We start from the raw sequence: 13,515 nt of genomic DNA on the forward strand, positions 1-13,515 counted from the left end.
TTTTTTTTTAAATTCGATGAAATTTATTTACCAAACAAATTCTCGAGAGATTTAACAAATTACGAGAGATCCGGTTAATATCGATTAAGAGGAAATTTAAGTGCCGATTAAATTCGCTACAAAAGCAATTAGTATCGATCCTTCATTCGATACTATTGAAAATATGTTTCCAATTTCTATTTCTCTCTTTCTCTCTTTCCATTTGACACAAGTTGCCGCTAAACACGCTCTTCCTCCAACAATTACGACGCGCAACGTCATTTTTCAATTCGATGAAATTTAGTTACCAATTCTCGAGAGCTCGACGCCTCAACAAATTACGAAAGATTCGTTTAATATCGATCAAGAAGAAAGGAAATTAAATTAACCGATCCCCTTAATTAAATTCGAATACACGAGCAACTAGAACACACTACTTTAATACCCATCAACGGGAAGACCAACCCGAATTCAATGCCCTACCCTAAATTCAACACGAACTAAATTTTCCTTGCACCGGGTATGTACACACGCGAAAGCCTGCTTCGAATTTCATCGTAGAGACACCGGTTCGAACCTGTGTCTCATGTTTTAGTTAACGTTTCATCTCCCATGTTTCAATACATATTCAACGCGTTCGCACATCCCCCTCCTCCTCCACTCCTCCGCAACCGTTTCCAAGCCCTGAAAAAAAAAAAAAAAAAGAAAAAAACCAACCACCCCCATCGAGAAAGATAGCTTCTCCCTTTTAAAGCCTTTTATTCGAAGCGTTGTTCCAAGCCCTCTCGCATCTCACCATTTGTCCGCGTTAGGCTCGAGGATAGGATAGGATTGGATACAGCAGAGGCGACAAATTATCCGACTCTGATCCTCCCGATTGATGCGTTTCGTCGATTGGTGCGGTTCGCTAATTCCGTACGTGCGAATGGAAAGTGACGTCCGTTGGGGGAGGGGAGGAGGCTGTGGATTATTCTCGTGACGAAATATCGCGCGACTGGTATCCCTGCGTCGCGTGCAATCGAACCGATTGCTCGCCGATCGGCTTTGCCTCTCGGAAAGGTCACGAAAGAAATAAAAAGGAACGGAGAAGAACGTTTCATCGATGGAATTAACCCTCCAACGATGACCGAGAGTCCTCGATTTGATACTACAATTCGACGATATTTATTTATGTTCGATTTTTTAAAAATTTTATGAATGGATTCCTAGGCTCTTTGATTATAATGATCTTGTAAAACGTAGAATGATGTAGATTTTTTTTTATACGAAATTAGACAGTGATCGAACTACATTTTCGATAGATATATTATTTTCAAAGTTTTCGAGTTTTGTGGAATGAAATTAGTACAAGCGAAAGTGAGTTTGAGTTTTCGTTATTAAATAACGAAATTATTTCTATTCGTTGAGAAATTGATGCTGGAGGGTAGAAAAATAGCGATAAAAATAGAGGATGTAAGAAGATGAAAGATAAGAATAATAGACGGTGAATGTGAGAGCGCGTTATTGTAAAGTTTGCTCTCGATAAAATAAGAAAGATGAAAGTGATCTTGGTAATTACATTGTTATTAAAATATCGCACGAGACAACAATATAAACTTTAATATTCGACAAATTTTCACTTCTTTACGTAAATGTAAAGATACATTTAATTTATTTGTGAAATCATTTTAAGAAATTCACCGTACGAATGTAAGAAATCACCTGCAATTTTTCGTTCGCCCGAACGAAAAAGGTTAAACCGAAAATTGTCATTTCATTGTTTAACCGTCGAATCGGGGGACGAAGAAATAGAATAGAATCCAGTTTTCCATGGATTATATGTAAGCAAGTACGATTCTCGTCCAGAAAGAAATGACAGAGGGCGCATTTCATCGATGAGATCGCTCTGTTCCACTTAGATGGATCTATTTATTCCTTTCCTTCTTAGAGCGATTTCTTCTTCGAAAGTATGATTGTTTTGGCCAGAATTGGATTACGTTATGTCGAAAAGATAAAGTATTTGAAGTGATTACTTGTTAAAATTCGTGAATAACATTTATTCTTTGGTGCATAACTTAAACCGTTTTGCTACAATTATTATCGCGATTATCAAATTATGAATCAGTGAATTATCGAGGTAACTTATTCGTAGCTTCAACTATTAAATTTTCCTCATCAACTGGTTTCAAAATAGGAAATGAACATTTAAAAAGAGAAACAGAAAGATTCGTATATTTCTACGTATCAGCACTACCTATCGGTAAACTATAAAACTATAAAAGAGAAAAGAAAATTGGAGCACTCTGTATACGCTTTTCCTCCTGTGTCCCCTTATTATTCGAATCGAGATTCGCCTAATGGGCCGTGTTTCGTCGTTTCGACTCCCGGTGTCGCGGCCACTTTTAATTAAAAGTTCCCAATTAAACGCGACATATAATTAGGAACGATCGCTTGAACTCGAATAACCGCGTGGTGGGTAATAGGCCGCGGATTTATGACCCGTTTCGGGCCGGATCATTTGCTGGAGGGGTATCAATGATCGTGGAATGATCGTATTGATCCGCTCGTGGGGACTTATTAGTGGTAATGCTCTGTGGCGAGGGGTTGATGGGGGAACGGGTAGGGATTCTCGATTTCATTTGATGATTTGAGTGGATTTTTGGCCATCGATGGTGTGGATTCGAGCCACTTGATACCGCGTGAAATGTAATGATTATATATATTTTGACGATTGATAATGATCATTACGTATTGTCGAGATACGATTTAATATAATTTAATGTATAATTGCGTCGATTAAATGGAACGATTTATGGAATTTAGATAATTGATTGGAATAATTTGGGGGGAGGGAAAAAATTTAATGCAATATTAGATTGTTTGATTAAATTTCAATCCGCGTAAATATCAATTTATGGCGTTGGTTTGGAATCGATTTTTATACGATTTATCTCGATTGCTGAAGAAACTGGAGCTTCTTATCGTTGAAATCTCTTCAAGCGACGAAGCACTCTCTCGAAGTATCCCTCGTAATATCAATCCTTGCAGGGATTATAGCTTCCTATTCGGGCTTGGACACACTTTATTCGAAACAAAAATGAAAATGTCAACGTTGAATAATAAGTTATTTCGATTATCTTTGTTTCGTTTCGTTTCAAAAATTACTAAACAATTTCTCTAACGTTAGCATTCTTCCATAAAAGCGATAGAAAAAAAATTCTTAATTTAAGAAGATCCAACGACTCGAGTTATCAAGTCGAACGAAGAAAAGTGAAGTATAGAGAGCATAGAAAGTGTGTATATCCGAGCAATCTCGTAATCCTTCTCATCCGCCATTGAATAAACTGGGCCGTAACTTCCATTAGGCCACGGTAAAGCAACAATTTCGGTGGCGAGAACGTGTCTGGCGTCGGTGTCGGGGCGCGCAACGCGACTTTTATGACGGCAAGACGAGCCCGAGTCGATTAACTTAATTAGACAATCGCCTAATGAATTCCAGGATGGTGGCCCATTAAAACGGCCAGGAGACGGCCGAGTAAAGCGCATCCTTAATCGTTTTCTCGTATACGATGTGCCGTAGAATGGACTCCGCTATCATGAGCCTCGTAAATAGAGCTTTATCGCTTTTCGTTTGACACCGTTTGCACCGAGACCTTGTCGGGTAAATCTAAATCTCGCCGAGCTAGATAATGAAACATTGTGCGTATAAAATAATCAATCGTTTCAATACTTATTTTTTAAGATAGTTACGATAAGAATGATAATGTTTGATGCATTTTAATGACACTTCATCATCGATAGTTCAATTCACTTTCGAGATACGACACGTTATAAATAGACGAGATGGCAAGATGGCGGCTGAAATTCGAGGATATACCGTGACCTACTTTTCCTTTCAGTAGCTGCTTACTTACTACATACGTGTTACGTTGCTCGCAAGAATAGGAAAAAGGTATGAGTCAGCGCGCTGTCGCTGACTACTTATGCCATCTGTGTTTAGGATAGGTCAGTGAGTGGGCGCAGGCGAGAGAGGCGCGACAAGGACACGGATAGCGGAGCATTTAAAATTACACCTCGGGTTGAACGACGATTCGAGATTTAACAGCGTTTACGAAGAAGAATTTTTTCATTCGTATGACGCTCGAATTGTGGAAATATTTGAGATAGATCAGAAATTATAGTTAATTAAACTTCGCCAAGATTGAGATTTAAATTGATCGATTAAACGATTATCCATTATACAATATTCATAAGCACAAATTATACACTTTCCGTAAAAACTTGATTCACGCTGTGGAAAATAATTTCATTGATAGTCATACCCGATTTATTTTCGTTTCGATAACGGAATATTATTTTCACGTTTTCCGAAGTGAATGAATTTCGAGAAAAAGAAGAAGAAGAAAAAGGGAAAAAATAAACCATGGAGCAATTAATTTCAGCAATATCATCGAACAACAGCGTGAAGATCGAGCGGAAGCGAGGAACGTAACGCGAAACGGCATACACTCGTGGCGATCGATAGCGACACGGATGCCTCTGGCGAGCCTTTTCTTCCCGAAACTTTATTCTCCTGGTTGCTGAAGTCGATGGAAAAAAAAAAAAAATTGCTCGTTAAATTAAATTCCTGCGGTGGCTCGGGTACACTGCCTAGCGACCTGACTTCGGATAAAATCGGGCATGCTTTTCAATTTGGCTAGAATCTCGTCTAACGAAGTCGATACATCGCTGTTTTATTCGTATCAAGTAACGAAAAAGAATTTTTGATTAAGGATGTCGCTTGAAGTGGCAAATATTTTTACGTTGAACAATTTTATGAATATCATTCGTACTTCAAACAGTTTAGGGGACAATTATTATATTTCTTTTAAACGATCCAACACAATACGTGAAATATTATTATATTTATATCCTAAAATTAATAATCGATAATTATAATACATATATCATTTATTAAAATCATGATTGACTCACCATAATTGCGTAAGTGGTGTCCACAGGTAAGTTTCTGTCGTTCACAAAATTATCACAATATTAAACGGTCAATCATCTAAGAATCGGATACCATGAAAATTCTCTTCCCACAGCACCTATAATTTAAGAAAAATTTAATTGTAACAACTGTTCGATGTCGATCGTGTCTTCATGAATTTTTTTTCAATTATATTCACGATTCAATCTTTCGAAATAAAAGCTCGACAATCAAAAATGCCTGATAAAAGCGTAAAAACCGTTCCAAATTAAAATCGTCGAGAGGCACTCAAGATGTCAGTGCAAGCTCTTCCTTATTCACGAGGTTCATTTCACGAAACACGTACAAAGAAGGCTTGGTTCGAGGTGGGCAAAGACATTCCTGAAGATGTCCTCCACACGTCCTCCTCCATGAAATTCCAGGTCGAGTTGTGCCTGAATTTTTCATTAAATTAACGACGCAACAGGTTCGCGTATACCGCGTGTCGAAGAGAATTGTTTAAATGTTGCACGAAAAAAGGAGAACGGATCCCTCTCTTTTTTTCCAACCCTCTTTCCCAACACACCCTTCGACCCTCCTTCCCTGGCGACGAATTAACAAGCAACAGGTGAGTCCCTGCCCTGTCCGGGCATAACTCAACGAGACGGATATTTCGAATTTTTCCTGAATCCTCCTCTTCGTCTCTCCTGTCGTCCCTTTGTCGCGTTTCTCGAACGAACGAACGAACGAACGAATTCCTCTCGCGGCGCTCGATGGAGAAGGACGTGGTGAGGTATCGTGCGATATTGTCGGCCAACAATTTGGAATAGTTTACTTCCAGGGATCATATGGGATACTCAATTTTGTTAATGATTTTTTTCCGCATATTTTTATAGGTTAATTAAACCATAAGGATAGAAAAGATTGGAAGAATTAAATTTTGTAAAAAAAAATATTGTGTTATGGATGAAATATGTTTATAGAAGTCAAAACAAAAGTAAAAATTGTTGATGTACAGAAATGGTCGAAGCTTATTTATTTATTATTAAGATGTAAGTAAATTAGGTTAGATGGAGCGAGATGGAGATAGAATGACACGTTGCGCCGCGCTGTGGCGGTGTACAGAAGATAAAACTGTCTCTGTCTCGTTCTGTCTAATGCAAACTTTTCAGAGTTTCTTTATTATTCTTGATTGTTTATTTTTTTATATATAATTCACGTTATAGATATTGATTATACGAAATGTTTATATTTATTAATCGTGAGTAAATATTTTTTATAATGAAAGAAAATTTTATTGTTCTACTAACACGTTTAATTAAATGATTAAAGTAATTATTGCTTGCATTCTGCAGCAAAAAACGTAACAAGAATTTATTTCATGGTAATTTTACACTCAGATAATTAAAATTCATGTTTAGAATATCTATTACGTTATTATACATGTAAAACATGATCGATTTCACGAATGCTAAAACAAAATGTTTTAGAATTTAATGGTTAAATGCACTGTAAAGTAAATTTTATTACACATTCATTTGGAACACAAAAATTAATATAATTGACAACGTGATAAATTATTTGTCAATTATTCTGTTACAATGTGAAATAGTAAATTCACAAGTGAAAAATATTATTAATTGAAATATTAATCCAAATGTTGCATTTGAAAATTAAGAAATATACATTGATTTTTCAGCCATTCAACAAGAGAGTCGATAATTCGAGAGATATCGAAGATCGGTAGAGACAAGAAGAAAGAAATGAAAGAAACGAAATATTCCTGGACAAAGGAGATGAGCTTTCTGAATGAAACAGGCTCGAAGGGATTGAAACGATAGCCGAGTGAATTCCTTTCTCTCTCTCTCTCTCTCTCTCTCTCTCTCTCTCTCTCTTTCTTTTTTATTCTCTTCAAAGGAATATCGATAAACCGTGGTCGTAAGATGAGATGTCTTGGTGCTCGTAATTAAAAAGGAATTAATTTTAAGACAAGCTGATATATATAAGAAGAAAGTCTAACTGGAAGGATTTACGATATCTTTGCGCATAATTAAACGTAGATCAGAGAATAGAGACGAGAGTAGAAAAGGCGTTGGTGAGAGGAATTGTAGAAAAAAGTGTTTGAAGAAATTGCTAAAGTACACAAATTTGTATAAATAATGAAATTACTGTTTATACAATTTTTGTATATTTAAACAATTTTGTATAATTATTGTACAATAAATTTGAGGTTACGAAAATAGGAAATTAAACGTGAATAAATTTCTCTCTCTCTCTCTCTCTCTTTTTTTTTTCGAACATTTTTACGCTTAAACATTTCTTTTGTTGCCTTCAAAAGTATCGAATTGAGAGAACAGCAATCGATCGAAAAACCGAAAGATCACAAAAATTTGAAAAATATCTTTACGCCTTATCATGCTTATCATCTCTTCTTCGTTTCAAAATTAATCGCATACCTGTGTGCAAGAGGCGTCACCGGAAATCGAGAAGTGGAGAGATCTCTGAGCGACCAGCAACAAGTTGCGAAGGCAGCGACGTACCAGTAGGTTTCTTCCTACGCGTAGACGCGTAAAATTTTTCATTCGCCAAGTGCTCTCTCTCTCTCTCTCTCTCTCTCTTTCTTCTCTCCTTTCCTTTTCTTTCTCTATCTTTCTGCCTATTTCTCCCTTCACTTTCGCGATTCTCGAAAAACGATCGAGACCACTTCGTCTGACAGCGTGGTGCAACAGGTAGACACTTAGTATCCTTCTACGAAGCAGAATTAATTTCCCTGACTCGATGCGCGTTCATATTAGAACGAAACGTGTGGAACAACAACGTGTGAATCATCTATTGAAAATTTTTTTAACGTCGAACATATTAGTGTTAATTTTTGATCTCTTCCTTTTTCAGTAAAAAGAGTCATAAAAAAAAAAAAAAAAAATGGAACGAGAGGAAAATACGATTTCGATCTCGTAATTTCAGAATACCTGAGTTTCGTTTCTTCCTGGTTGAAATTATTAATCGAGAAAATTAAGAAAATTGGAAAATTTGATCTTTGGAATTTTAGGTTTTCCTCTTTTGAATTGACAACGTTCCGTGTATTATTAGGACCAATTCAATTTTCGCTTCGATGAAAATAATCAAAGGATAAAATCAAAGGAAGTCGGCGGGAATTATATTAATTCTGATATTACGTCCCGAGATTTCTAATGGATGAATAGTTCTCTTTTAATTAAAATGTTGGGCAAATTGAGAGGGGATTTTTCTTTGCTTCGACGAAGGTAATCAAGAGAGGTAGAATTAGGGGGATGAAAATTTGTTGACTTCGTTGCACCATTTCCATAACTTTTCTCTCTTCATCAAAATAACCCCTTTTTCTATTTATTTATTTATTTCTTAGGGCACACGGACTTGGAGAAAATTAATTCCTGACGAATTTCTTCGCGATCTAATTTTTCTTTCCAAAAAAAAAAAAAAAAAAAAAAAGAAAAGAAAAGAAAATTCTTGGAAAAATAAAAATCGATCGAGAAGAATCAACAGCGACCTCTTTTCGCGATCTCGTCATATGTTCCATCTTCACGTTTAACGTGAATAATTCCTCCTCAAGCGTAGAATAATTAGATAGAATAAAAAAAGAAAAAATTATATAATTTTCTTCTACGTGGAATCACAATTGTTAAACTTCTGCAAGATCGAGAAGAGGGACTGGAAAGATCACTTTATCCCAAATAATTTCCATATCACATTTACAACTTGAATTGAAAGAATATCGAGCGCACTAATAACCTTTAAACGGAAGGGTATGATGACGAATTGCACCGTGGCGGATAAATACGTTTAAAAATGAGAGCAACGAGTATGCTTTATCGTGCATACGAGGCCGATATGGAACGATGGAGGGGGGAGAGGGGAAGGGAAGGGGGAAAAAAGAGGCGTTGTAATCCTGTACAGTGGGTACGTTTCTGCACAAGGTTTGCTTGTCCATAGACAGGAATGACAATGTTCAATATGTCGGTAAAGCAATTTCCTATAAAAGCAGCGTGCAACAGGTAGAGAACGTCGCCTAAACCACGAATTGTGTCACATTGAAATTTCTCGATCAAACGGATACACTTGGATTCTGCACTTTGCTTTATTCATCTTGTCGTCATATGCACCTCGTTAAATCCACGGATCGATTGAAGATTGACGATTGAAGAGATTCTATCTTCAGTGAGAGCAATAATATAAAATGAAAAAAAAAAAAAAAAATTGAATATTATTAACATCGGTCTTTAGAATTTTAATAAATGGAATCGAATGAAACAGTTTTAGATACTTTTTAATTCAATTAATCATTCATGGTTAAAATTGTTATAAAGAAAATGAAAATATCAAAGAGGAAGGAAAAAAACTATAATTTTCTTTTTACAATTTTCCAGAAATACTTTTAAAAGTATTCCACTTTTCATTAAGAAGAATTAAGTAATTAAGAACGCCCTTCAAAAGTTTCTTTCCACTTCAAATTTCCTTTTCCTCCTCGATGAACTGTGTAATTAGATCTCGTTAAAATTTTCTAATGATAGGGTGTACAGCAACCGATGATTAACGACGTGAATCACAGCGATCGAGGACGAAACGTGCCCTGTCCGCTACGCAGCAAGTGAAACGAGTCAGCCAGTGGTCAGACCGAGAACCGTGTTCCCACATTTCGTATCGATTTTTCGCGAGAAGTGGATAACCCGGTTTTTAGCGCACGCTTTATACACGCTTTTAACAAATAACCAGTCACACCGGCGTCCAGAAATTTTTGTAATTGGAAACGATGTTTTTCGAAAGAAGAAATCGATTATTTCTCGAGTTCTTCGAGAGAAGCATTTTAGAATTTTTTGAGAATCAATTTAAATTCCGTTTAATCGAGAAAATTTTTTATTTAAAAAACTTACTTTAGATCTCTTTTGATCAAAAATTCTTTTAGCAATGAGGAATTTTTTCCAAATCGATTTCAAATCTTTTTTAATTAAAGAACTTACAATATGGATGAATTCTCTTGTGAAATGTATTTCTCGAAATTTTAAATTTGAACGAAAGAAATCGAGATTTCAGTTCAGTTCCTTCTTTTAATCAACTTTATTCAAATTAATTTTGAAAACTTATAACGAGCGAGCCAATTCTATTAAAAAAATTTTCTTAATTAATTTCAAATCGAACCATTTTAAAATAAATTTATCCAGATCTTGTACAAAAACTTTCCGTTCGAACGAAAGAAAATTCCTTACTGTAAATCACTATATCAATTTTCATTTCGTCAATAATCGAGTAACAATTTCCAAAGTTCGAAGAATTTTTAGGGGAACGTGGCTTTCGAGAAGACAGTTTTCAAGGCTTGATCGAAGAGCACGCAACGATCCAAAAGCTTCGAAACGACGTTGGACCCTCCTCCATTCTTTCGACTTTCGACAAACCAACCCTCCAATTTCACACAAAGTGTACCAACGACTTCCGATCACGCGATGTAACCGAGTATTCTACCCGATCCCGAAAGACCATCGAGAACAAGAGAATTCGAGAGAGAAATAGGCTGACCAAGATGAGGAGAGAGAGAGAGAAAAAGAGAGGAACAAAGAGATCGTAAAAAAACTTCGAAAAAAGATATATTCCATTTCCTTCGAGACGTCGAGTATCGTCGATCGCGATGTACATCGCGTTTCATTTTTTCACACCGACTCGCAACTGGCGCGATCAATTACACGCGTGGCCGTAACAAACTTCGTTAAACTTGACGGGAACTTTTTTGAATGGAAGAAAAGCAAAAAAAAAAAAAAAAAAAAAAAAGAAAGAAAGAAAGAAAGAAAGAAAAGAAAGAAAGTAAAAAAAAAAGTCAACGAAAATGTAAAACTAAAAAAATATTTTTAACAAGAAAGAAAGAAAAATTGTTAAGAAAGGAAATTTCTCAAAATATTCCGGTTATATAAAAGGTTATAAAAGAGGAAAAATATTAAAGAAACGCGTAGCGATTGCGGAGGTGTTAAAAGGACGTCGTATGCCTGTCTCTGTCTCCGTAGGTACTGAAGCGCAGTTCGATACTAAGAACGGTTATATTCCAACCCCTACCACGCCGTTCGAACCCTACGCATCGCAAGATGGCTGGCCATGTTTGCGAAATGGCGCTTGCGCGTGCGATTCCTGCCTGCCCCTCCCGTCTCTCTCCTCGTCCACCATTCCTTCCTTTTCCTACTCTCTTCTCGTCGTGGGATAGTGATGGGCCCGATCCGGGAGCTGGTCGCAATTTTTCATCGTTTGATTTGGTCGAGATTTTTAATCGTGAGTTATTAATCGGATATTTATAATTTTTAGTAAGGCAATTTTGGGATTTTTCAATTATAAGTTGAAAATTATTTCTAAATGTAATTATTACGTAATCAATACGCTTTGTATAAGAAATTTGTTCAAATTTTCAATTTTTCCATATATAATAATCTTTTGAACGAAATATTTAGCGAAATGTTCATTGCTCGACGAATTGATACGAAGGTAAAAAAGTTCGGGTTTAATGAAAAGATTCCGTTTATCTACGAAGAGAATTCAAGAATGCACTTGCTATTTCAGCTGAAAATATTTAGCGTAGAGGGTGTATAATTCTTGATCTCTCTGAAGAGAAACTTCTCAAGCGGGGCGCAATGACGAGAGCTTTACAAATTGCAAATTCAATGTGGTATATAAGAGAAATAGTAACCGTACATTTGAACACTTGATTCGTCCTCGATTTGAAGGTATTCAAATGCGAGGAAAATTCTGCTGCCTCGCGAGTAAAATCAATTAAAAAGTGGGACGACTGGAAGAATTAATCATCAAGTTGAAACATTTAATTTGAATAAATGCAAATTAATATTGTCCCTTCATGTCAATTCCTCCTCCGTTCCTGAAATAAATATTTTTCGATTTTCCATTAATAATAGTAATAATATTTATTGTTTTTAATTTAAAATTGATGAAAATTATTTTAAAGGGATCCGATCAAATAATTCAAATTTATATTACGAAATAAAAGAGTGTTAAACGCATCGTGTAAAAGGCAGAGTAAATTTTCAACCAATTTATTAGTTCATCTTTAACCTATAAATAATTAAATCCAAATTAAAATTTCATAATTAATGATGTTCTAATTTTGCAAACATAGCGTAATAAATTACCATGTAAATTCGTTATTACATATACATATCATACGAATACTAATAATATCATACGAATACTACTAAAGTTTATTTGCAACAGAATTTTCTAATCCGTAAAAAATTTTTAAAAGTAACAGTTATCGAAATTGAAGATATACATAGCATCGAATATTATAAACAAAAAATTCGAAAAAGAAAATATTTCGTTCCTTCTATGTTATATGTTTGTATTTGTGCTTTCATGAAAAATTTACCTAGTTTTGATCTAAATTGTCAGAGGCAAAAAAAAAAAAAAAAAAAAAGTAATAACAATTTAAACAAATACGTATCATTAAAGAAACATATAACATTGAATTTTTCTCAATCGATTAAATTTAAACGATTGATCCAAAGAAAAATAAGAAATGGATGACAAATCAGGAAGGAAAAAAAGAAATTAAAAAGTGACGCATGAAATTATCGATTTAAGGAATACGTATCGATACAATCTGAGTCACGTTCGGTCCCATCGCTAACAGAAACATCCCCCAGCTCTTCGTCGCTAGTTCACGCGACCATCTTCATCCCTCTCCCCTTTCATTTGATCATCTCGATCCCTTGCCTCGTCCCTGGACTATTCTCGCCTTTTCCTCCAATTCTTCGAACGGCCGATTTCCAACAACCCCCTCACCAATACCATCTCAACCACTTCCTCGCCCATGATTATTTCGCACTGTTATGAGAATGTCCTTTACTCGACCACTGAATATCGCTAAAAATACTCTCCTCTCTCCTTTGAAGATTTTTAATCGAAGTTCGCCACAATTTTCAACGATGATAAAGCGAGTAAAGCATATATTTATTTTGATTAATGGGACGCGCTGATTTAATTATATTACCTTCTATTTTTTTAATAAGAGATATTTTTAAGTTGAAAAATTATTAATTTATAATAATAAACGAGTGAATTATTCTAAAGATTGGGCGCACAATGAATATTTTAATATTGGAAGGATTTTATGTATAGGGGTGATGGTCGTAATCGATAGCCACGCGAAAACAACACGATGATGAAAAATATATTCTGATGCAATCGAAGCTGCAATGCAGAATCGTGATATACCTAGTTATATGTGTTACAATTTCCTTCGAATTAACTTCAATCTTTTGGAAAGAAGATGATCAAAGAAAATTTCTGAAAATATTTTTATTATATTACAATTCGTGTTATCTTCGTGACAAATTAGAAATACTCTAATCCTCTGGTTGGCACCAGAGTGGCAATTGATCTATTTCCAAGTAACTGGAACTGGTGGCTACGTAACTCCCTGATACAAATTTAAAACGGGACACGAGCCTGATTCTTCTTGAAACATTCTCTATGAATATTTGTCAGAATAATAGGGCGTGCTGGGCTCGATCGATAAACGCTATGCCAAGCAAATCTTTGTCTGGAGGCAATCATTTTTATCGCGTATTTATTACACGGAA

At 35.5% G+C, this 13,515-nt stretch overlaps 2 long non-coding RNA genes across 2 annotated transcripts in view; one reads left to right on the forward strand and one right to left on the reverse strand.

Annotated features, from left to right (window-relative positions):
- LOC105735726 (uncharacterized) overlaps positions 1–8,267 on the reverse strand; it is a 210,254-nt gene extending 201,987 nt beyond the window's left edge. The window contains exons 1-3 of the long non-coding RNA XR_015294125.1: positions 7,879–8,267; positions 7,366–7,657; positions 4,933–5,048 (exon numbers count right to left, since the gene is read on the reverse strand). This is a non-coding gene — a long non-coding RNA (uncharacterized LOC105735726). The remainder of the gene's footprint in view (positions 1–4,932; positions 5,049–7,365; positions 7,658–7,878) is intronic.
- Positions 5,612–7,054, forward strand: LOC147656598 (uncharacterized). Its single transcript, XR_015294111.1, has 3 exons — positions 5,612–5,697; positions 5,806–5,961; positions 6,609–7,054. It is a non-coding gene; the product is annotated as an uncharacterized LOC147656598 (long non-coding RNA).
- Positions 8,268–13,515: the final 5,248 nt, after the last annotated feature.

The sequence above is a fragment of the Apis florea genome, unplaced genomic scaffold (assembly GCF_048593485.1).
Source record: "Apis florea isolate Af1SG1 unplaced genomic scaffold, ASM4859348v1 contig_3585_pilon, whole genome shotgun sequence".
NCBI classification, from domain to species: Eukaryota; Metazoa; Arthropoda; class Insecta; order Hymenoptera; family Apidae; genus Apis; species Apis florea.